Below are 26,970 nucleotides of genomic sequence, written 5' to 3'. Positions count from 1 at the left end.
TTATTTTTTTCTTCTTCAGAAAGAGCCTACTTAGCAGACTTCAGCGTTTCTCACCCTTCAGTAGGATTGGTGAGATGCACTGGCTGTCTGTCAACTCCTGCAGGGCCTACACTTTTCCCAGCCCCAGAGACACCCTGTTAGGCAGTTAGGAGATTCGAGTGCTCAGTGTTGTAAAATGGGTTTCGTTCTTTTCCATGCAGAGTTTGTTTTGTACCATTGCTTTCTATTTCAGGACATGGTTTTCTTACGTTAATTTGACAACTCTCTCTAGAAAGAGCACCTGAGTTGTGTAATTATGCCTTCACTCTTAACAGCCTTGGTAAAATAAGGTTGCTGGAGCCCCTACCAGTCTGGGAAAAATGAGGGGCGGGAATATTCTGGGATCCAGATCTTGTTCTTTTTGTTTTAACTTTACTCAAAAGAAAAAAAAAAACTCTTTTTTTAATGTGGAGAAACCTCCATATAATATTTTCCAACAGAGTTAGCCAAGAATATATCCTAAGTGGGAAGCATTACATGTGTTACCATTTAGCACTGATTTATATCACTTAAACACACATGCGATGGCAATGCGCTTTAGCTGGCAGTGTGAACTCATGCGTGTGGCACGGGATGGTGTCTTGGGTTCCCTTCCAGCTCCCAAGCACTTTCACGCTGTGACCTTGATTGAGTCACTCAACATTTTTCTGCTGGGTTTCCACAGAGAGGCGAGAGATGAACAGAGATGATGTGTAAAATATACATTCTTTGAGGAAAGGGAGGGTATTACGTGAATTGAATAGTGAGGCGTGAGTACTTGGCTATGCCTTTATATAATATATGTCATTTATGAGAGATGTTAACTCCATCCTGATGGCTTAAAAAAACAAGATAGGCAGATTTTATTCTGACTATTCTGCTAAGACATATGATACAAAAGTGGTCTTCTGACACGCTTCTCCTAGAATCCCTTACTTAACTTCCTCACATTTGCCCATTTATTAAAAAGTCGTGGATTTGTTTCAAGTCTGTTTAAACCCTCTGCCTTGTGTTTGCCAATCAAGCTGGAAGATCTCATTTCATTTTAACAGCGGATTTAATTTTATTTGTTTACTTTCCTTATCTCCTCTGGTCTTCACTTATAATCTCTGGGCTTGTTTTATTAAAAATGCACAGTTGAGCAATACTTTCCAGGAAAGAAGAGTTTAGAGATCTGCTTCCTGGAAATATTAACAGATCCTTGGTGAGAAAATACTTCTGCATTAAAATTGATTAGTAAAATCAAAACCATGAGACGCTTTTGGCAACGTTTTTCAATGTGCTTGCTAAAGTTTTATTTAAAAGACATGGGTTAAAATTTTTGGTTAAGACATTGATTAAATTAAGATTTTTTTTTTTTTTTTTTTGTCGTTTTTTCGTGACCGGCACTCAGCCAGTGAGTGCACGGGTCAGTCCTATATAGGATCCGAACCCGCGGCGGGAGCGTCGCCGTGCTCCCAGCGCAGCACTCTACCAAGTGTGCCACGGGCTCGGCCCGATTAAATTAAGATTGATTGGGTTTTTGTAGCCCAATGATGCAGATTTATTACTGTATTTTACCTTTTCTGGTTAGCTTGAGCCTGCCAATTCTCTTTTCTCTAACTACTCATCACACAACAGGCCTTGAAACAACTAGGATAACACTGACACCAACATATTTGGTTGATTCATAGACTTAGTTGAAGAACATGCCCATTGAATAAAGAAAGCAATGCTCAATTTACTCAGGATCCTTATGTGACAAAATTGGCCAAATGAGATGTGCAAGGTAAGTTGAAACTACGCCATGGAAGCTACTGGGGGCCATGATGAAGAGTTTGGAATGAGTTAAGTAGAAGATGAAGATCCTTTAAAGGTTTTGAGGCAGACATAGTATATTATCTCAACTGTGTTTTAAAAAATAAACTTGCTAGTGTAAAGAATAGATTGGAAATATTATATAAAAGAGGAAAGAAGACCATATTAAGGGGGTCATATTTTAAATGAGACCAAAGCTAGTCCAGTAGCAGTGAGTATTAAAAGAAAGGGATAACAGAGGTATTTCAAAGGTAAAATGAGCAGATCTCAGAGACTAGTGGGATGAAGATGGTAGGGACTGAAAAGTGAAAATGACAGAGACAAACAATTAATTAATAAATCTGTGTTGTATAGATGGCAAAAGGTGAAACCAATACTTTCCAGTCCTCTCCCTGCTCCATATTTGTTTTTCATGGCACACCTAGACTGAATTTACTAGATTAATAACAATCTGTCTTTATTGGCTACTATGTAATAACCTCGGCCTCTGTGACTATATTCCTGATCAGCTGATGCTAAAGGAAAGTCAGGGCATCAGGAGATTTGTAAAGCCAGGTCCTCTCTTATCTCACTTGCCTTAGGACTAAACAAAGGCAAGGCACCAATGCATAAAGAATATAGGGTTACTGAAAACACACTGACTCTTTCTTCTGCATGGCCTCTCAGCATTGATACCCTGGTGTCCAACAAGCTACCTGGACACTTAAGACCTGGACTACCTCAGGATCACAGAGTAATACTTCCCAGAGCAGATTTATGGTTGCAACAAGGCTTTCCAGAGTGTTAAGCTTTAGAGATAAACTTGGATATCTTTAGATTTTCTTGGCATGACATTCATAAATAATAAGAACTTTACAGTTCACCCTCAACTACAAGTAGTGTCCAATCAATCTTCTTGGACTGTTGCTCAGGTGACCTATTTATTTATCCAAAAAGATGGGTAATTTGTAATCTCAGGGGACTAAGGTCACAGACATAATAATAGTTCTTATGAATGTGTAGAAAGACTTGACAACTAAACTCTGAGTATTCTTTGTCAGTCATTTAGGTGGGTAAAAAAGAAAGAAAGAAAGAAAGAAAAAGACCTATTTTGGTCCTTCAGCATGATTATTCAAACCAGCTTAAAAGGAGACACATGCTGACTATTTAATTCCACTATATCCCCAATAAACACCCATTGAAAATCATGCAAGATCCTGGAGAGATCAAAATACAGAACATATATTCAAAGATCTAAATGACTTCGAGGCACTATGTACTAATTATCTGCAGGTGTTACAGGAAGTGAGTGACCCTAGGCCTGGGTAGTTGAATAAGGCATCATCAAGGAGCTAGAACTTGAATGAGGCCTTCAAGAAAAGGTAGTTCTTGAGTGAGTAGAGAAAAAGAGGCATAATATTTGGGAAATGAGAAAGACGAGACCAAGCAAGAAAGCATCTGTGTTGACCGGGCAGAACATCTTATTCAAAGTGACACCAAATAGGGAAGTATTGGCTTGGGTCACTGAAAAGTCCAGAGGTCCATCTTAAGGGACTTAAAGGCCACCACCAGAACACTATCTGTCTCCATCTCTCAGCTCTACTTTTCTCTGTGTTGAACTTACATTCAGGAAGGCAGTCACATGTTGCAGCAAGTAGCTGATAATGGCTGGAGGCTCACACTGTCTCTTCTCAGCTGCCCCAGTAGAGCAGTGGAAAATATCACTCATCTCCAGTTGATCCATCAAAAGTCTCAGAATTGCCTTTGATTGGATGTTCTTGGTCACTTACCAGTTCCTGAACCAATCCCTGTGATCAGGAGGGTAAAACATACTGATTGGTCAAGCTGGGGTTACATGGATCCAGAGAACTGGACCAAACATAACTGGCTGTTGTTGGCTGTTACTGAGAAGGCAAAACAAGAGGTGTCCACTATAGTATTAATGCACTTGGGTATTACATAGACCAATTTGAGATGAACAAAAAATATCTTAATGGAATATGAAAAATATGATAGGAGGAAGTACTGGGATGAAATCAGCTTAAAAGTAGTATAAATGTTTTGCCACAAAACATGGGAAATCATTGAAGATTTTTGAACAGGGCAGTGCCATTTTGGTTCAAATGACACTCTCATTACAAATATCCAACTAAAAGTGTTCTTTTACAGAAAAGGAAGTTTGCTAAATGCATTGAGTGTGTATATTTATAGAAAACACATGTATTTAATTGAGAGCATTCATATACAAATGAGTTTTCTAAATGTCTATGAAGTTATGTGAAAGTGAAAAAGTCTTCATCTATCTGATAAATTAATTCTATTAGTACAACTTTACACATTAATTGACATGAATGTAAGGTGAAGTAAAGAAAAGGCTCTCATTTCCTTTACCAATTCATTCCTTAATAAATCTGTTCATGGGCCGAGCCCGTGGCGCACTCGGGAGAGTGCGGCACTGGGAGCGCAGCGACGCTCCCACCGTGGGTTCAGATCCTATATAGGAATGGCCGGTGCACTCACTGGCTGAGTACCGGTAACGAAAAAGACAAAAAAAAAAAAAAAAAAAAAAAAAATCTGTTCATTAGTTCATTGAATTTCTTCTTCTAAGTGCAAGGCATTAAGCCATCGTGGCTTGCATCCAAAGGGAAATAAGGATTTGGCCCCCTGCATCTGAATAATGTTATTCTGGAATAATAGACAAGTAGTATGTACCTTCTTCATTGAATCCCAAATCTGAGTCAAATCGTGTGCCAGTGTGCTAGGCAATATATATATATACTCTGCAAAGTGAATATTACTGTCTGCATTTTACAGAAGGGTAAACCGAGGTTCAAAGAGTTAAAGAAAATGCTCACAAGAAACACAAGTGGCAGGGATGTAGAAGTCAAAGCCTGTCTGTCCAACTCCAAACCTGTGTTCTTTCCACTATGCTGAACTGCCTTTCCACAGCCCAACTTGCTAATGGTATCATTTTCACAGTTACTGACTAATGTCCCAATTTTTTAAAAAAAAACTCCACTGTTGATGAAGTTACTTGTCAAGAATGAGTTTCTGGTTTGCCAAAAGCAATAGAAGTAATACATCAAAAGAACTTAAAAATCTCTCTCTCTTTCTCTCTCTCTCTGTCTCACACACATGCACACACACACATATATACACAGAAAGAGAGACCCCCACTATATACTACTTATGTATAATTCTGATTTTTGTAAATTAAGTGCAATGTTAGATTCCCCAGAGACTTTCAGTGTTTACAAGAATACTGGAAAAGGTCCTTTTGTAAGTGAATAATTTCTTAATGCGACTACTAATATTATTTATTATTCATTATTTCAGATATGAATATAGCTGAGCGATCCTAAAGTCTGACCCCCATGCATTTTGAATTTTAAAAAGTGTGATCAGAGTGTGGCTCCAGAAAAGAATAAACAGCCAAAATGTTAAATGTGTTATCTGAAACCTAATGTTGTTTTAAACTTCAAGCCATCCTAAACATGAAAGATGAGAGCTCGCTTAGAGCTAGGAACATAACTAAGATACATCCGGTCACCTGGGGTGATATTTTTTTCTAAATCCTTCATTCACATTAGCTGCATCCCAATCAACAATTCTGAGTTCTGATGTGGTCAAATGTATGAGAGTATTGCTACCCTTGAGGCTCAGAAAAGAGGCGGTTAGCCTCTGACCAACTCTGACTAATGTATATGGAGAGAACCCCATAAAGAAAACATACTTCAAGTTGTTTGCCCAGTAATGGATATTTGACCTACCCCCCCACCCTTCGCTAATGCCAGTACAAGTGGTGTTTGAAGAGCAAAGCAAATTCCATTTCAGTTGCAAAGCTTGGTCTGATGCACTTTCACTGACGTTCCAAACTTTAGGGAGCAGCTTCACCATAGAGATCTTCTCAAGCAGCTCTTGAGTTCTCCATTATTCCACTAATGTAGCAATTATTTCAAGCTACACAGAAAACATAAAGGCTTCTGCGGCCAGCTGAGAAGAAAGGGTTATATTGTACATACTATGGAAACCAAATAGCTAGAACCAATAGCTGAAAGGAATGCAGCCTTCCTTTATCCCTTGGCCCCACTCCCAATCAGAAAATGATGCTCCTTAAGTTTCACAATGTACTACACACTGAAAGCCTGAAAATTTTATATACCTCTCACCTGTAGTTCTCCTGCAATGACTTATCCTGAAGAAATAACCAAAGACAAGCATCAAGGTTTAACTACAGAGATCTTCATTGCAGCTCTATTTCATTAGTGAAAAGTTGAAAATGACCGAGATATACAACAATAGGTATATTCACATCCTGTTGCTGTTATAACACATTACCAACAGACGAAGTGGCTGAAAACAACACAAATTTATTATTCTCTGTAGGACAGAAGCTCCATGGGCTTATCAGATTGCTCTGCTTCAAATCTTCACGGAGCTAAAATCAGGGTTTCAGCAGGGCTACATTCCCTTGTGGAGGTTGTAGGGGAGAATAGGTCCCTGTTCCTTTTGTTCGTAGGACTGAGGTCCCCATTTTCTTGCTGGCTCTCAGTTGATTCCAGGGATTAGGGCCTGTTGCTCTATGGGGGCCTATCACGTAGGGTATCAGTTAAATAAAGCATGAGATACGCATGAACTTAAATGGAATAGAAGTAAAAGTGGTAGTGTTAAAAAAAATTTAGTGGGATGGGAAAATGCTAAGTAAGTTATCACACAAAAACAAAACAAAAACCAGTATAAATGGTTTCATCTCATTTTTTGAACAATGAAAAAAAAATCTGTAACTTGACATATGTTTGATATTTCTATATATCTATATCTCTACATCTATTCAATATATTTCAATCTAGGTGGAAAGGTCTACCCAAAAATGTTGAGTAGTTATTTTTGAGGTTGGAGATTACTGATGAATATTTTTAGATTAAGGTATATTTGTGAACTTATTTAAAATGAGTAAGTGTATCAACTACAGCACACACATATGACTTTTCCTCTGTGTGTTCTCATTGCGGGGTGGAGGTGAGTAAAATTTAAAAATTAAAGCTTCCTCTTACCAGTTGAATGCAGCAGGTAACTCTTTGTCCAGCTGACTGACCCACCCAAAGTACTAAAAACTTTTTCTCCTGGATACGGTGATATCCTCATTCTCATGGGAATGAACCCAGTTCCTACGGATGACCCCAATCCCAGCCAGTCTGTTCTAATTTTGAGAAATCCAGTATCTTTAGACCAGTGTCCCAGTAGCTGTTAAACCAAGTTACAGAGAAGAACCTCAATGACTTTCTACAACTGCAATAATATATTGTTGTTCAATGTCATCTCTGACAAATTCTCTGACATGGTGCAGTCTGAGACATCCATATGTCAATGCTGGGTTTGGTTTAAATTTCAGATAGCTAAAAATAAATCTTTCTCCTTTTTTTGGATTTAAAGTATAAGCAGATCTAGCTTTTGATGTACAAAGCTTATAAACGAAACAATTTGCTGTCCCACCCAAAGACAGCTAATGCAATTCCAGAAAGAAGAGTCTATCTTTAACAGTTTACTCTACATGCTAACTGTGGTTTCCGTAAGAGCATACTGTATACAAACTTTGTTCCTAAGGTTATTTTTGTTGGTGCCAAATTGACTTCAATTCACAAAAATCATGTGCTGCCTTCCCATTTAACGTGGATGTTTTGTTCTAACAAAAACAGAGGGTTTTTTCCCTTCGGCAACCATTCCTGTTTATGAAAGCTACACCTGCAACCTGGGGATCAGACTTAGGATCAGTCACCAAATGTAGGTTTAATTCTTAGAAGACATTGCAAAGACTTTGACCCCCACCTATGACAAGAGTGCAGACTATGTCCTTATCAGCAGCAGATTGGTGAAGCGTCTCATAGCATTACATTTAAAAAGTGTGGGTTCTCCTACCAAAACCCTGAGGTAACAAAATTCTTGCATCCAAGTCCTGTCTCTGACTTTTACTACCTATGTGACCATGGGCCACTTATTTAACCTCTATCTGTCCCCGTTCGTAAAATGGAGATAATATTACCTACATCCTAGGACTGTTGTGAGGTTTAAATGAATTAAACATATAGAGCACGTGGAACACTGTCTATATTTGCTAGTAACAGCAGTTGTAAGAGAATCGTGTGAAGGACACAGCAGTACTATATAGGGTATTATCCAAGATGAGAGAGAGAGATTCTTTAAAAGAATCATTTACAAAGAGTGCAGGAAGCTAAAGTTCTGCTAACCAGCCAGACACCCTCCTGCTTCAGGGCCTTTGAATGGGCTTTTCCCTCAAACTGGTGCTTCCTCACTGAAATTTCTGCGTGATTCATTCTCTTCTTTTCTTCGGGACTTTTCAGTAATAACACCTCAGTGAAACCCACCCTGATCAACCAACTTAAAATTACGCCACCTCCCCCAATCTGGTACTCTCTGTTTCCTCCTTACCTATTTTCTTTTTTTCTATTGCTCTTTTAATTTATTTGTTGTGTTTACTGTTACATAAGTTCCAGGAGGCAGAGGTTTTTGTCTGTTTCTTGCTCCTATGTCCTTGGCACCTACAATAGCACTTGACTCATAGTTGATACGCTGTAAGTATTTATTCTGTGAGTGAATGGCTGCTACCTTTGAGAGTGGAGTCTTCATCTAAAATGAAGGGATGGATATTGCAAAGTTTCAACCTGGAGCTCCCTAAGCAATCCTAGGGAGCCCCAGAGAGTATGGGTCTCTCCCCTGATAAGGTCCCTAGTAGAAGTTCTAAAGAGAGTGCATGAGGTAACACAGCGGTTTGGATGTCAGGGGACCATGCTGCAGCCCAACTGCTGTCCCTAATGGTCAAGTCACTTCAGCTTTCCATGCATGTAAAATGAGAACCAGGCAATTGGTCAAGGCTTATCTGGATGTGAAACACCCATGTTTCTATGAGTAGGTAGGGATATAAGCAATTAGCCTGGATTTATTTAATGCCCATATTCTCAGACTGCTTCAGTTGCCCCTATCAGTCCTTCTGACAGAGCCTGGCTGGAGGTAGCAAAGGAAGTCACATTTTCCTTTTACATGTGGCCAGTTGAGCATCCAGGTGACTTCCATGGAAAGATTGCTCCAAGAATCCCAATAGATGTTAATTGTTATTTTGTATAAGTTATCTCAAGAAACCCATAACAGAGCTTTCCTGGTTTAGTCCAGTGACCGACAAATTTAAAAACACCTTTTGCACCTCTCTTTGTTTAAAAACTATTGGATAAATTTTTCTGTTGGAGGAAAAAAAAAAAATGTGCTTTGGCCTCTCTTTCTCTCCCTGCCAGTAGTAAAGTATTGTTTTATAAATAATCATGTCAGAAAGGGGTCTGACGACACTCAACATATAAAAATTATCCATGCCTTTGGACAGAGTGAGGTTCACATTCTCTCTCGGCTAGCTTTTGGGGTAATGGCTGCTATGACAGTATTAGCGTCTGTACTTCTTGTCCAGGTGTTCTGGTTTGTTCTGAGAAAAAGAAGGCCCACAGGAGATTTAGATCTTATCTTCTCTCCTCATCTGCCCCTTGAGATATAGGTAGGATTTGGCTTAAATCTCTAATTCAGAAGCCTTCCACTAGATTCTGTAAATTCACAGGTTGGCCATGCTTTTGGTTACTGCTTATATTACTTAGGGTCCAGTCTACATTGCTGTAATAAAGAGATTCAAAATAGCCGCGGCTTAAACACGATAGAAGTTTATTCTCTCTCAGGTAATGGTCCAGAGGTTTCCAGAACAAGAAAGGTAAAGCCACTCTGCCATCTTCAACACACAGTTCATCTTTCATGTCTGAGTTCAAAGTGACTGGTCCAGCTCCTGCCATCACATCTGCATCCCAGACGGCAGGGAGAGGGAAACCACATGCACAGCTCATGTGCATGCCTTGTAAGGGCACAGTGCACTGACGCTCATCATTTCTGCTCATACTCCATTGCCTAGAACTTACCACATTGCACAACCAGCTGCAAGGAGGCTTGGAATTGGAGTCATTACCTGGGCTGTCATAGATACAATTACAAAAGGAGATTCTATGAGTAAAGGAAAGAGAAAATGGATGATGGAGGACAGCCAGCAGTCTCCAGCACTGGTCCCCTCTCCAGTCACTCATACCAACTCACCCCCTTCTTCCCACAAATGGAACACAATTGTCCCCTTCCTGGGGACTCAACCCAATGCTCCATCTTGTCACTACATCTAATTCCAAGTCTGGGCTCTCCCATGAGGAGCAGTCTTTCCCATCATGTCTAAAGGTGGCTCCTTATGGTCTGGTGGGGAGTCATCTGCCAGTTCCACATACACAGCCACACCCCTGATCTACAATGGTGGAGCAGAAACCAGTGAACTGCTATTTAAACCCCGCAGTAGGAAAAGGGAAAAGGAAAAAACACAGCAGTCATTTGTCCATAGCAATTACCAAAGTTCCCCTCCCGTGACTGGATAGATTTCCGATTTGATCCATCTTCTGCCTACTGAGAAGTTCTTCCTTCTTGGTTGTTCTCCCTGTCACACATAAAGTGAGTGTTGAAGACCATGCCCTCCCGGGAGCTGTACAGCTTTTGTAACTCACTTCCTACTTGGGGTGTGTTTGGGGGGCTGATGTTGTCTTAAAGATGGAAGAATAATAGGCTTTGGAGGGCAGACTTGTGGTTTACTTGGCAATTAAATTCCTCAAAAACATTTTTAGGCTTCTGGCTATTTGGTTCCAGTTGATTTCATGCATATGCAACTATAGCCAAAGAGCTAATCCAAACAGACTTTTTAAAAACTGATCTTATTTGTAATGGTCTTTGTGCTCCACCCATATCTCTCTCCCCCTTTCTCTCATTAATTGTAGCTTCCTTGAGACCATCTGAAACGACAGGGTTTGGGTGGGAAGGAAATACCCTTAATCTGATTTTTGCTTCTGGGTTAGTTCTCACTATTTGGACCAGAAGTTTTATTGAGAAGTGATGGGAAAGTCTTGGGGCTATTACATTATTATCTGTGAAAACTGCCCCTTTAGATTATGTCACCTTTTATAACTAGCCTCGTCAATCTAAAAAATGGCAAGAAGTTTTTAGAATACACCAATATTCTGAGTTTTTCCAACCAGTTTCTGAGTTTAGCACAATGCAGTCTGTCTTCCAAGGTTTCATTAGAGACTATTTTTATGAATATTTTACCAAGGCATAACAAGTATCACTAGATTTCCAGCCTGCGATGTTTTTCTTTGCCTCCTGCTATCCAATCACTGAGCCACTTACTTAGGGTTTGCTGTGGCAAGACCCCACTTCTGATAGTAAATTCTGTGTTAGGTAGGATATCACATAAACTGTTGTCACAATGAAACCCGAAGTTTAGTGGCTTAATCAGGACAATTTAATATATTTTAATGATTTTAAGATAGAAATTTTTCACTTGAAAGCAACTCTGAAATAGGATCATGTCTCATAATCAATGGTATTTTAGCACTGTGTCATAGTTTAGTTGGCTATGTATGTTTTTCTTCTTGGGGTTATGTGAAATTAATGTGCCTTTGCAATTTATGGCATCTCAAATTTCATTTTTCTCTCATATCACAGTCCAGACATTGGCAATCTTGGACTGGTAGGATAGCTCTATCATCTTCAACATATGACTCCCATATCTGGGTCCAAGGTGGCTACTCCAGCTCTTCCATCATTTGCTAGCCAGCAAAAATGGGGAATGTGGCAGGAGAGGACATGCTCATTCCCTTTAAGGGCACAACCTAAAAGAAATACATATCATTTCTACCACACTCGTTAGCCATCTTAAGTCACATGTTCACATGTAATTTTTAAAAAGTCTTAGAGGTACAGTTTCTACTTAAACAACAATAATGCTGGATAAAATTCAGCAGTTCTTTTATAGTAGGAAAGGAAAAGAATGGATATTGGTAATCACTTAGCAGCGCTTACCATACCTCTGCGTCCAAATTCCTGTTTCCTTCATTAGTGCATTATCTCCCAATTCACCATTTCATCAAACCCAATGCGAAACTCGATCTGTTCCTTAGTCTCCCAAAATCCACTCACTCAAGGCAATTTGCATTTACAGAGATAGATGTTTACTGAAGCCATGGCCATGGGGAGGCAAGGTTTCCATTACAACAACAAAAGAAACTGCAAACTGAACAGTAGCTATCTGTATTTGCAGAAGTCTGTTGGTGCCCCAGCAACCGTAGTATGGGGCACTCTTCCAGTCTCATCGTCTTCTCCTGCTCCTCACCCTCTGCTTTCTCCTCCCCCACTGCGCACGCTCACGTTTTGGCCTATATCCAAGACAGACCAGGTCTGCTCTCTCTTCACTTTCCTTCACTCCTATTAACCCATGCCTTAGGAGTCTCTAACTTTTATCATTAACAACTTATCAAGGATTTTTCCTCAAAAAAGATAGATGCCCTCCTTGAAAAGAATTCTGATGGAGCCACTGCAAAGACAGTAATATGATCATGCTACTTCAGAAGACTGTCAGGAGACCCAAAGTAGAATATAAACGAAGTCAAGGCCAGATGCCTAAAATTCTACCAGATGTCATCTGACAGAAACCTAACATGGAGAGGGTGGAACTCAGTAAATGGGAAGAGCTGAGTGTTGTCTTAATCTGTGAGTTGTCTTGAGAACAAGTCCATGGTATTTATTTTCTGCCTCCTTAGGCCTCTAACAGTATCATCTTCTATATTTGTCTACCAGTTTCCTCACTAAGGTCATTAACAATGCCACCACCATCTGCACATCAATAAAGGTATCTGCTCAGCTGTAAAATCTATATGGTTCTTCTTTAGATGCCAGTAATTAGATATTGATGGACCCCCAACCTCAGAAGGCAGCCATTTATTTTTCCCCCTTGTCATCCTGGTGCCCGGGTATCTGCTGTTCATGCTCGCTTTCCCGGTGCCCGGGTATCTGCTGTTCATGCTCGCTTTCCCGGTGCCCAGGTATCTGCTGTTCATGCTCGCTTTCCCGGTGCCTGGGTATCTGCTATTCATACTCACTTTCCCCACATTTTGTCTGAGCTGGAAACATGTCTGTCAGTGCTGGCATTAAAGTGCACAAGACCCCTCGAGCGTGGGACCTGATGCTATCTAAGACTCCCATCCGGCCTTCCCAGCATCTGCAGTGTAGTACCATGCTTGGGACATCTCACATCCTGCCAGCGTCCCCACGCAGACATGGTGGGTTCTAGCATGCCTTCAACTGCGTTGTGTAATTCTGGGCATCTGCAGGGTGGTGAGAGCCTGGTGGACTCATGCCACTCATTGTCGGCCTCCAGGTTTGGGTCAATTCCTGTAAGTTTGGGTCAGTTCCTGTAATGGTTGAATCACACTAGCAACAGCCCCTTTTAATAAGAAGTCGATTTTTAGGTTTTGCTTTCATGGAACTATATATGAATGCCTCATATGGTCAGAAGAAAGAAGCTCTGCACGCCTATATTTAAATGCTGCAAGTAATTCCCACTCACTCTAACTCTATCCAGATGTGGGTACTCTGTGCCCATGTAAATTAGATGGCTTTCTTTCTTTTCGGCTTTGTCGAGAATCTGCACTCTGACTCACACAGAAAAAAAAAAAAAATGGAAAGAATGTGTGGCAACTACACACAGGACATGCTATTTTAATAGCACAAGCTCTGTTAAAGGGAAAATCAGTGCTTTTGTGCTGCAAACAACAGCATTTGCATTTCGAGGGGCTAGCCACTATTGCTCAGTAAGAACCTGCCAACAATGGCCTTTCGTCCTGGACGTCAGCTATTCCCATCGCTGAATTTCTGGTTTGGGTTCTAAGTATTCTTGACTAGCAGCCACATCTGTTCTCTGCCCCCAGCCTTGCTGCGGTGACTTTCTAAAAGGGAAGAATTATTTTGAGATAATGGGCCCTCTGTAGTGCCTACAGAATTTTCCATTCTATTCCTCTCTCTCAAGTAGTGAGCTGCAGTCAGGCAAATGTGGGCACCAAAGACTGAACACAAAAAGCAATTCACATTGCCCATCATGTTTTGTGTTCCACAGAGTGTCTCATTTAAAACACATCCCACTGAAGGCCTATTTCACTAAACTGGGCTCTTATAAAATGGAAGAAATAAAAAAGAGAAGGAAAAAAGGCAACCCATCTCCTTTTCTGCCACTCTTGACTCGTTTACTGATTGCTCTTTGGAAAAGCTTGTTCTGTGCCTGGCAGAATTGAATTATCTTCATTCCACCTTCACCCCAAACTTCTCCTTCCTCTTGTGAGACAGCAGAGAGGAGAAGACCCATGGATGGTGGAGGTGCCTTTTCACAGGATGGCATCCCAGCAGTGCCCTGAGCCTCGCCCAGCTCTCCAGAAACCCGCGAGTCTTCCTCTCACCCCATCTCGGACTTTGCCCCAGTCACAGTCTATGGTGTTTGACGTGTGTGTTTATTTACCTCTAACTAACTGTGATATTAAGAAATAAAATTCAGAATCAATAAGATAAGTCCTAACAAAGACTCACGTGTCATTGCTGCCTAAAAGCCTTAGAACAAAAAAATCACATTATACCGATCCAGCTCTTATAGTTTACAAAGTGCTTTCTTACACCCTGTCACATTTGACCCCTGCAGCCATTCTGTGACGTAGGCAGGGCAAGTTCACTATTCAGGTTTTACAGATGAGAAGCATGATACGCAAGGAGGCATGCTGACTCCCCCGGGATCCCAGAAGCCATAACGAGAGGAAGCAAGGAATGAGCTTCTGGTTTCCAAGCCCCAAGTCATTTTCACCTTACTTTAACCAGACCTTCCAAAATCAACATCTCCATCTTCTGGTTGTCTAAATTGTTATCCCCCACTCCCACCACACACACACTCACACACACACAAAGGTGGGAATTTCAGGCCTGGTGCTGATTTCAGCAGGGTGACTGTCCCAGTTTGTCTGATACTCTCAGTGTCCTGGGCACACCAAGACAGCTGGTCACCTAGCAGGCAGGACAACAGACAGCACAAGTAGGGCCTTGTTCTAGCCACGCTCCCCTCGGTCAGCAAGCACCATTCTCAGGTAGTGTGTGCTATTTCTAGAGGACACTTTTAGCAAACACTTTCAGAAAAAGGAAGAAATCCAAAGGGTCAGATGTGTTGATGAGACACACAGGATTCCTGCCACAGCACTGCCCCGACGAAGGCATCGCTCCCAGACTGATTAAAGGTACAGCACTTCTGCTCCCCAGAGTGTGTCCTGCACCAGTAACTAAAACCATCTCGCCCCAAGCAGCCAGAGAACAGCCCTCCCACCTGGCTAGACCAAGGCCCTGTGAAACCCTGTGAGCACTGGGAGGGTGCCGGGTGGAGGAGGTAGGAGAAAAATAAGAGACTTGCTTGTGACTTTTTTTCCCCAGTGACCTTGAGTTCTTGGAGTTTGTTCTTCTTGGATGATTGTGTTTTCTCCACCAGTGCGGACATTTTCACATAGCTTCTGTGTGCTAGATGCCTCCCTGCTCAAAACAAAACAGGGTCTCTATTCTCCATGCCTCTGAGGCTAAGGAGAGCCTGGTCCACTCTCCATATATCAGCCCAAATGTAGCATACCTTTGGACCCAGACATTTTACTTTGAGGAACTTTAGCTTAAGAACCTTAAAAATGTTCATACCTTTGGACGAAGACATTTTACTCTGAGGAATTTTAGCTTAAGAAAACAATCAGAGATACATATATCAATATTAATACAATATCAGTAAGTTCTTCTTAGCAGGGATGGCATGTTGCCATGTGACATTGATTGCTGGGGGGTTGGGAAAGATCTGAGTATGTCTGAAGCATGGTGGGACCAGCAGCATGAGAACATGAGCTGTGTTCATTGTTGGGGTTCAGACAGAGCAGGGCACGGGTACAGAAGTTCACGTCTAGGTCAGGGGTGGTGAGAGGTAAGCAAGGGGCAGCACAGTATCTCAGGAAGCAGTTCAGTCAGAGGGAAGAAGCTGGCCACATCGTTTAGCCTCCCAGGGACACAGGAATGCTGAAAGTTCTTATCTTGAATCTGTCCCCACCCACACCCTAGAGGCATGTTTAAGGCCTAGGAAGAGGGAGAGCAGGGAGGGAAAACAGATTATTTCCCTGATCTCTGCAATGCCCTGGCCCCCAGGCAGCACTGCCTTGAGAACCTCTAGGGAGAAGGCAAGTCACATGAAGGGGAGAGTTGTTCTTCCCGCTCTGCAGCAAGATTCTGCACAGCTTTTGCACCATAAGAACTTCAGGCAGCCACTGGCCAAGAAATACCATGCCTGGAGCATGGGAGAGGCTGCAGTTCTGCTCAAGCCATATATAGGGGCCACCCTGATGGCCAAGGCAGCTGAGCATCAGAAAAGATGGAGGGAGGGGACTGTTCCTCAGCACAGGTAAATTCCAGGGATGCAGAGAAAGTCTTGGGGACCCGAGGGGTGGGGCTGGAGTCAGGTCACTGGGATTAAACATCATAACATAGAAGACAACACACCAAATGTCCAACATAAGAGATGGTTTATAGAAGAGAGGACATGGCCATCTGAGGGTATGTTATGTAAGCCTTAAAAATAGTACTCTAGTATGACATTTAATTACAAAAAATTACTATGATATATTAAGTTTATAAAAATTTTGTAATACATATGTGTATATATACTATATATACATTATATATACATATAATATGTGTGTGAAATATACATACTGACACACACAGATGTCCCAGACCTTACCAGACAGTAAAAATAATCATCGTCATTAAATTTATCTCCCTATCTCCCCTATTAGAAGTCCAAGTTCCTTAGGAAGAAGAACTTTATCTATCTGTTCACCCTGATATTCTTTAAACCCAGAAGAATATGTGGCTTATGATATACACTCAATAAATATTTATCAGATAAATGGATGGCTGTTGTAGCCTAGACTCTGACGAGGATAATTCCTAGAAATTAGGCCCTCTCTGAATATTAGCAATCTCACAAAGTTTCCAAAGGAGTGTCTCATGTAGTCCCACAAGGGGTCAGCCGACCATCATCCCAGTTCTTCCTCCTTGGTCCACCTGTCCAGGCCCTCTGACTGTGAAACGTGGCTATCACCATTGCCTATGGTCAAAACTCCATCATCTGTGTAAACTGTTCACTTCCAATCCTTGTGGTGCCAAAATACTGCTGAGTTTGATTCAGAGGTTGGAAAACTGTCTCCCTTTCCAATTCCGTACCACATTTTGTCACTAGACCCAAAGCAGCTCTGCTCTGCCCAGACACTGGCAGTCTCTCTTGAACAGTGCTGTGATTTTTGACTCTCATTCTTCTAACTATAAAAGTTCAAGTTCAATAAAAGGTTTGGGCAGGGATAAGAGACTATGCTATTCAGACCAACTTTTCTGCTCTCCCCATTAATCCAAATTCTCCTCTTCACCAATAACCAAACCAAATTCCCCTTGCATTACAGTGTGCAAATAGATTCCAAGGGAAAGGAGAGGCAGGAAGGAGCATGTTTGTAGCACTAACTGCATCTGGTCCTCGGCTCCACGGGTCAAAAATGCCTGACGGTGAGATAGAGAGTTAGAGAGAGAGATGTTGAAGTGCAAGGGAGACCATAAACAGCAATGCTCTTTCCCGCTGAGGTCTGAACCACATAAGTGACAATCCAGAGAGGAAGGCATCCATCATCACCCAACCATCACCCTCCTTCCTGCAATACTGACCAACCACTAATCCTGATGTGTCGTGGTAAATGAGTTTCCTCATCCTAAACTCCTAACTAGCCAGATTTAACTGCCCGGCCACCCCACAGGCCTTCCATAAACCCAGCAGTGAGCTTGCTGCAAGACCGAGAGCACGTGAGACCACATGTCCTTGGCAGGAGCACGTGCCAATAAACAGAGGGAAGTGGGAGCTGGGCTGCTCATCCCTAGTTCCTCTCCCAACCCGGCCAGTCCAGCAACACTCCACCTCCCCAGGAGTCAAGCGAGGGGTGGCACAAGCAGCGAGGAGCGTTGTGGTTAGTGGGTGTCCCTCGACATGGGAAGAAACATCAGGAATAAGAAGTGAATTTCCTCCTGATGACAGAGAAAGAGAGCAATATGAAGACAGTAGGTCAACAGTTATTCTTGGATGATGAAATTATGGGTGATTTAAATTTTCACCCATGCCTGTCTGTGTGTGTGTGTAATTTTCCACATTTTCTGTGAATGTATAACATATTTGAAATCAACTCGGAAAAGAAAAGTAATTATTTGGGATCATATTTCAAATAAAACCAAAAAAGGAAAGAAAATCCCACAGGCATCTTGGCTCCTGCCTGGAGGACACACGCCCCTTGCCATCTGGTGGCATTTCACCTGGGTTGGTGGCCTGTAGTAGTGCCCCACTCAGACCACAGAAGAGAACTTCAGGCTTCAGGCTCAGGGGAGGAAGTGGCTCAGAAAATGCAGGCTAAGGACTAAAAATCCAGCAAGAAAATGAACACTTGAAGCTCTGCAGAGACGTGATGAGAGCCCACCGACCTCCTCTAATTAATTACTAGAGATTCCAGAGAATAAAAGGAGAGCGAGAATGTAAATCCACAGGGACATGATTCTTGCTGGGCATGAGGACACGGGGTGCTCCTGGTGAGGGGGGGCAGAACCTGAAACAGTAGCTCAGGCTCACAGAACATCAGAGCTGGGAGAGTCCTTGCAGAAGGGGAAGAATCTGGTGCTCAGCCCCTGAATTTTGCTGTTAGTGATTTGATGAAGATTCTACAATTCTTTAAGAGCAACAGGGCAACTTCAACTCTTCTTCCTCCTTTTTTTCAGTTAGAAATTATAGATGGCATGTTGCCAAGAGTAAAAGAGTCTAAAGGGACCGCTGTAAGAAAGTTATCTGGCCTTAACAACACCCCTCTTCATAAACACAGCCAGGTAGTCGATGCAGTGTTTTTATGACCCACAGAAGGGAGCCAAGGAATAAAAAGTTATAGCCATTTCTCAAAGTGTGATCACTGGCACTCGACTTCCACAGGACAGTAATAGGGATTGTGTGGGAAAAGAGGGGTGGGGGAATAGCTTTGAGAAATGCTGGGTTAAACATTTTAAATGATTCCTGACTGCTAATATGTTTATGAATCTGCATCTCAAATGTCTTTGACCACAGAAACATTATTCATCTTGAAGGACTGGTGTTTTACAGATATAATTTGGGTAATGCTGAGATACAGGGTCACTGCCTTAGGCGGAATTCACGATCTATTCAGAACAACCATGGGTAAATTGTCTATGGTTGTGGCCTTAGTACCATACCCTGAGTCTTCCTTGAGACTGTTAAAAATTCTACTCAGGAATATTCCTTTAACATAGTCTGCTATCTGGGACCATACATCTGTTTATTTTCATTTTGCTAACTGTCTTGTTCCATCATCTGTAATTCCAGAATCATTATTAAATACTGTAAAAGATACGATGAAATATCTTTCCAAGACTTCAGCATTATTTTTATCATAAGCTTCTCTTTTGATGGACTACAAAACTATGCCAAATAAGACTAAAAGGAAAATCAGTAATGACTGACAGAAGATCTTAAGCAGGAAACAAATCAAACCACCTTGATTTGAACAATATCTGTTCAGTCACTTCTAAATGATAGCTCTGCAAGAAAGTATGAGCTAGTGATTTTATGTTTTTGATTTCTTTTATATTTCAAAAAATAGATTCTTTTTGTCAGAGTGGAGTTTGAAAAGACATCTCCCACTGGAAAGAACCATTGTGCCCTTAGATATGACTTTGTATGGACACAAGTAGGTGGCAAATTAAATGATACATAAACATACAATCTTGTGTGCAGATCTTACTGAATGGGTTGATTTCTTAGCAAGTCCTAAGTATACACTGAAGAAATCAGCTAAAAATTGCTCTCAATTATCATTAAGATCTGCAGAGCCAACAGCAAAATCGAGATACAAAGAAAAGTCAAGGCCAAAGAGGTTAGACCTACGTAGACAGACTTGATGGAGAGAGTAAGAGTGAACGTGGCTGAGGACATTAATTGACAAAATACTTTTCTTTGTTTCACCTATTTCTAGGTACACAAATATCCATGTTGAATGTGACTAAAAATATATTTATAGCAGCCTCACAAAAGTTCCCAAAAGTCATCCAAACTGTCAGAAGAGTCTCACCGCTACTAAAAACTATTTACAACTTAGAACCTACTACCTTCGATATAATATCCTTTTCTCTCTGTAAGAAAATGCCACAATTTCCTTCCCCAAACTAAATTCCCAAGTAGTGGGCCTAATACAGAAGCCATAGCCAGTGAACCCAATGGCAACAAAAAGCATGATCTCTGGGTGTTCGTGTGCAGCTAAGTGTGTAAACTACACTTCAGATTGAGCTCTGCACAACTGCTACAGAGAAGAGCAATTAACAAACTACTTCAATATATGTCTCTACCTCCAAACTTGATTTTTTTTTTCATTTTGTACTGCTTAAATAACATGTCCTGCTGTTCTTATGGTCATCAATAAAGAAATATTGGTGTTTGTGGACTACAAACCTTCTATTTCATAAGCAGGAGCCTGTCTAACTTCTCAAGAAGCCATAATGAAAGAAATCCTTACCCTTGAAGGTAGAAATGTCAATAAAAGCATAATTGATTTCTTAAATTCTTCTCCCCTACTGTGAAAATGAGTTTGTATTTGCTTTTTAGAAAGGGTGTTAATTTTGCCTGGGATGGGGGCGTGGGTGGGGCAGAGCCTGCACTGCATAGAGGGTGGAGGAATAGCCAAGATGAAGGGGAGCTCTAAGGGGAAAAGCAGTGGGGGCAGGGGGTTCACTTCAAGCCGTGTCCCCCTTCTCCCATTTCTTCACATTCCCGTCCCCATTTGGGCTACCTTCTCAGATTCTAGGTGTTTCCTGAACTTCAAGCTTCTGAGCTTCAAGGTCTCTCTCCAGAAAGACCTTGAAAGTCACAGAGAGAAAAAAAAATTTTTTTAATTTACTATAAAGTGGCAATAGCAGATATTTTATATAAGATAAAGTGCCTGGAGAGAGTCAGACACAAAAGAGAGACTGAAGGACAAAGAGAAAGGAAACAGTGAGAAAACCTACCAATATCTGGCAAAGCCTTCTAAATTTTAAAAAGTGTGTGTGTGTGTGTGTGTGTGTGCACGTGTGTGTGTTAAGTGAAGGGAATGAACCTCCGCAGCCAAGCTGGGCAGGGTTGGTTTGGGATCCAGCTGCAACGGGCTTGAGTAGGAGGAACTTGAAGCGAGTCCCTCAGACCTCAGGGCTCCCAGACTTCTGAGATGAGACCAGCTTCAGCCATGACAACAGAGGGCACAGGATGAAGCCGAGGCAAAGCCAGTGGACTCACCTGTGAATGACCCATAGGGACTGCTGGGATGTTCACCTGTCCAGGAGAAACGTGGAAAAGACAAAAGTTTGGCAGGTACATATGAGCCCCTATGAGCACAAAGAGAGTACATAGGGGCATGGGAGAGAGAGCAGGAAAAGCAAGAAATAGACCTGAAGGGGAGCAAAAGGTACATTTGGGGGGGTGAGAGAGGGTGTGTCCTCATTTATGGGCACCCTGGACACTTGAAGCAGGTTAGTCATTCAAAATTCCTGATCCTGGTGAACTTCTCCTCAGGAGACAGGGCCTATCTCCATGTGGATGGGTAATAGTCTTCTTTGCTGGGCATTTTATTTTCTATGATAAAGTGCCCTATGCCTGTGCCTTCTATTAAACTGCAGCACTAAAATAATGTAAGAGATGAGGGTACTTCCATTCATACAAGGACAAGTCAAAAGCCATAGTTAGAGTGTGTACATAATACAGATACATTTCAAAACAAAACATGAGCCATGCCCTTGCATTTTGCAAAAGCAATCCCATTGAATCATAAGTAAGTTTACACAGTCTTTATCACTCGGCGAGATGTTTTCATTTTGTTTGGGCCATGTCCCAAATCTTATTTTGTTTTAGATTTCTCCTCATTTTCTTTTGCTTGTGAAGAACTATTTAAGGCCGAGTCTCAGTTTCCTCCAACATTCTGGTTAAGAATGAATTATTGATTAGAGACAAAAGTAATGCTATCATCCTGGATGCCTTGTTTTCTTCCTTGGCTCCAGCTCTGTGCTCACCACCAGCTCTTTCTAACTTTTGCCTGTAAAGCAAATGTATCAAGTCAAAGGAAGGAAGGAACAGAGCTTGGAACCGGTGGGACTGGAAGGGAAATGTGAGGGTGTAGAGCTGACAGAGTCCTGTCAAAAGGGTGTTGCAACAGGAATTGGCTGTGATATTCAGAGAGATTCACGTCAGAGGCTTATGTGGCTAGTGGCTGGTAAAGGATTGATATAATCAAAGATTTTAATCAGTAAAAGTCATAAAGGTCTAAAAGAATAATCAAAAGCACAGGCTTTGACTGCAAACACTTTGGCTCTGAGCCTAAATAGAAAACCATGCTAAGAGTTTGGGATGGTCTATATCAAATATACTCAGGAAAAAAAGTAATTTATGTTTACAAGCTGGATAAACTTGGATAACACACAGATACTCTTAGACTGAGTCATACCCAGGGTAAAGATGACCAGAATTGACCATTGGAAAGAAACAGGAAGTTAGCCAAGAAGAAACCTGAGGCTGAGCACTTTTTTTTCCTTGTGTGGAGCAAATACATCAAAGGAGATGAACGTTTTGCGTTAAAGGGGCAGTCACAAAATGAAGCAAAACGTTCACAAATCCTGAAACTATTCAAGAAGCACTCAGAAGTCCCCATCAGCGTGGTACTTCCTACTTTGGAGTGTCCGAGATTAAATTCGGGGCAGCATGTTCCATGCCAGGCAGCAGTTTTCAATCTGTAATGGTCATTGGGAGAAGTTCTTAGGAAAGAGAAAAACAGCAGCCTCTGGGAATCTGTGGAAGGTATCATCTGAGTCATTTTAATCCTAGAAGCAGAGTGACTGCATTTCCCGGTGGTATGAAATAAAGGAGCAAACATTTTGGACACTTCCTTACCAAAGATTTGGGGGAAGCATCTTTCCCCAGTGAGAAGTTGGACCAATCTCAATGATATATCAAATACTAGCAATGTCAAAGACTCAAGTGCAACACGATCTCCAGGATCCTGTGGCCAAAGATGCCCATGGTCCAGTGCCATCAGGAAAAGCAGCATAGGGAAGTGTAGAGGTCAGAAAGTCCATCGTGGCCTGGAAAGGGGGCCAGGCAGGAAGGCCGAGTTAGGAAGAGGAAGGTAGGAGGTGGACTCTAGTGCGGTCCTGTAAAATAATTCTAGAAATAGTGTTAATTCCATATACTTCTATAGACCTTTACAATACACTTTTGTAAGCATTATCTCATTTAATTTCTGGAACTGTAGGGTCTGTCTTCAAATTCAGCTTTCACCAGTTCTTAGCTATGGTGATCGGGGGCCAGTCACATCTATGAGCTGAAGTTTCCTTATCTGTGAGAGGGGGATAATAAAAATGTTGGCTGTTATGGAGTGCATTGACACAAGGAGTGTCACCAGCAGAGCCCAAAGAAAAGAACAGGATGTCTCTCTCCACAAAGCCCATTCCAGAGTGACAGAAGCAGCAGCTGCTCTGTGATAATATTGAGGGACCTGAACACAACTTTCAGCATTGCATAGACTGTCGAGGCAACAAATCAACAGAGTAACCATTTCTCTTTCAGAGGTAGAGAAGAAATCTAGGGTTATCAGTGGTGGGAGGGGGGAGGGAGAGATTGGACAAGGAGCATGAAGAATAAGTACAATTTGTAGCAATGTACATACTAGTAATATTGATTCGATCAACATATGTCAACATTGAATCCCCAAAATATGTATAATCAATTACGATTCAATAAAAAAATTAATTAAAATAAATAAATAAAAATAGTGGCTATTAAGTATCAATGTAAGGGTTAAATGAGATAATAGATACAAAGCCCTTCACTTGGTGCCTAAAAAAATAGTAAGCACTCAGTACATTTTACTTACCTTTTTAAAATTATTAATAGACCTCATACTAACACTGTGATGTGCCCAGAACAGGCATGGCCATCCCATGCTACAGGTGAGGAAATAAAGGAAACTAAAGCTCAGAAAGCGACTTTCCTAATACAGCGAGGTGCAGGCAGTCAAAGAAAGAAACTAGAAAATGTATCACACAATCAAAAATAAGATGGCTCAGAACAGTAATATTCTGAATTTGTGTATCCATGTGTTTGCACCCTGTTCAAGCTGGGGAAGGGTCAAAGGAGCAAATGAGTTTTAGATTTTTAAACCAAAGGAAAACCTGACAGAAAATCTTCCAGTGTTTGCTTTGCATCTTAGAGGCAGGACTATTCTGATCCCAACCCAGAAAGGTTTAAAGTTTATGGTTGGGAGGATCTCAAAAGACAGCAGGGTCCACACAATACCGATAACACCAAGGTCAAGGGTTTGGATCCCCATACCAGCCAGCTGCCAAGAAAAAAAAAAAAGAAGACAGCAGGGTCCACACAATACTGATAACACCAAGGTCAAGGGTTTGGATCCCCATACCAGCCAGCTGCCAAGAAAAAAAAGAAGAAGAAGAAGAAGACAGCAGGGTTTAAAAAAGGAAGGGAAGGGTGTTGCCCATGGGAGAAAGGTGTGCCCCGGAAGCCTGGACTCCCTCACTCATGCACATGGTGGCACTTGGTAAGGACCTGTTCTCATGAGCCAGCAGAGCCAAGTGCACATAGCTGCCTTCTGTGCACATCTCTCACCTGTACCATAAAACATCACCTTTCTGGAATCCCCATGGACTGACTCATTGTGGAAAGAGCTGAAGATTTACTCCTTAAAGCACCGAAAACTTTAAAAAATATTACTATTACCATTGTAATGAAAATGTGTAATGGATCCCAGACATCCCTGCCTTTGTAAGCAAAGTACATTGAGGATAACTTAGCCTCTCCTTGACAACTGGAGGATATCATCATGAACTATTATACGGGGCTGTATAACAGTCATCATCTGGGATATTTTGAAGCATATTAGAAAGGGGTTTCCACTAAACTATTTCCAGATTACTGGGCTTTCTTAGTACTTCTCTGTGCTTCTTTTAATATTTTTTTTTCTTGTCTCTCACCATGAATGCTATCTTGCCCTTGCCTGCCTATATTTGTCTTTTGTCTCTCCAAACGCCTTTAACTTGCCTTTTCTGAACTACTATAGACAGCCAAGCTTTGTAAAATAGGTTGTAAAGTAAGTACAAATAACACTTAAAGGGTAAATTTTACAATATGTGAATTATATCTCAATACAGCTATTTTTTAAAGTGCATTGCAGACTATAAAATCTTACAAAAGGTTGAGATATCACATCACTCGGTTTATATTAATAATAAACTATTTCACTCTTATATTTAAAGATAAAAAGGCACAAACAGGCTCTGAGTGAGGACTCGGAATTCCTCCATAAGTAATACGCTTAAGAGTTAATGTATGGAGGCATCTATTTTTGTTTACTTAGGTACTTTTTTGGTTTAGTTTTTAATCTTGTAAGTGAAATTAATTTTACTAAGATGTGGTATGACTGTAAATTATTTGATTAAAGCCTCATTCTTATCCTTTGTTCATTCATTTGGCATTTTTAGATGACCTATTATGTGCTAGGCCTTAGGAATAAACATGAATCTCTGAATGATTCATAAACAAATGAGTCCTTGTGTGGATTTTAGTTGTAAATCTCTAGAAAGTATGAGTTTTAGCTTTCTTAATCTTTTTCCCATAATAACTGCATGAGCCCTGAATCTAATCAGTCCCCAGAAAAGCATCCTAACCAACCAATGGGAAGGCCAGCCTGTTGCTGGAGAGCTGGTCCATGGAAGGGGATCCCTGATCAGGGGAGAATGCTGAGGCGTTAACAGAGAGCTACTTCCAAGTCACTGCATTCCCTAGTACTTTTCTTTTCTTTTTTTTTTTTTTTTAACTTTTATTTTGTCAATATACATTGTGGTTGATTATTTTTGCCCCTCACCAAAACCTCCCTCCCTCCTCCTTCTCCTCCCTCCCCCCCCAACAATGTCCTCTCTGTTTGCTTGACGTATCAACTTCAAGTAATTGTGGTTGTTATATCTTCTTCCCCACCCCACCCCTGGGTTTTTGTGTGTGTGTGTGTGTGTGTGTGTGTGTGTGTGAATTTATATATTAATTTTTAGCTCTCACCAATAAGTGAGAACATGTGGTGTTTCTCTTTCTGTGCCTGACTCGTTTCACTTAATATAATTCTCTCAAGGTCCATCCGTGTTGTTGCAAATGGCAGTATCTCATTCGTTTTTATAGCTGAGTAGTATTCCATTGTGTAGATGTACCACATTTTCCGTATCCACTCAGCCGATGATGGACATTTGGGCTGGTTCCAACTCTTGGCCATTGTAAAGAGTGCTGCGATAAACATTGGGGAACAGGTATACCTTCGACTTGATGATTTCCATTCCTCTGGGTATCTCCCTAGTACTTTTCCATGGAGCATCTAGAACCTTGTTACTCAAAGTATGGCTGCTCAGAAAGCAGCATCAGCATCACCTGGGAATGAGTTAGGAATACAAAATCTTAGGTTCCACCCAAGACCTATTAAATTAGAAGCAGCCTCTTAATGAGATGCTCAAGTGACTCATATGCTCATTAAAGTTTGAAAAGCGCTGATCTAGATAATATTACACACTACCATGCCCAAAACACCTGGCACTTCACCCACTGCAATAACACAGCTTTCAGAGCCCTGAGATGAACGATGCCAAACAGGAGGGGCCACCGTTTGACATCCAGGCACATCCCACTGGTCAATAGGTAGAGATGGTCTTGGTGATGCTGAGCAGATGTTCAGCATTTTCCTTGAACAGTCAGAGATCATCACTATTCTCTTCGCCATGCCAGTCAGGCTCAATAACTCTTCTCCAGACTCATCTCTTCATACACATGTTATAATTTTTTTTTTTTTTTTTTTTTTAAGGCCAGCTTGTCAGCAGCATTCAAAGCTAGGTCTTTTTCCTTTGTTGTAAAACTTCATCCATGTTACTGGAAATACCCTACAGCTCAAATTCAACTCAAGTTTTCCTGATGCCGTTTCATTCATCCACTGATTCACTTGAAAAGTACTTACTGAGTGCTTGCTGTGTGCCAGAAACTGCCTGAGTCTCCTGTATTTTCCGTTCAGTGACCGCCATGTAAACATTTGCATCCCTTCTAGGCCA

The sequence above is a fragment of the Cynocephalus volans genome, chromosome 7 (assembly GCF_027409185.1).
Source record: "Cynocephalus volans isolate mCynVol1 chromosome 7, mCynVol1.pri, whole genome shotgun sequence".
Classification (NCBI taxonomy): domain Eukaryota; kingdom Metazoa; phylum Chordata; class Mammalia; order Dermoptera; family Cynocephalidae; genus Cynocephalus; species Cynocephalus volans.
Note: the sequence above shows the minus strand (reverse complement) of the source record.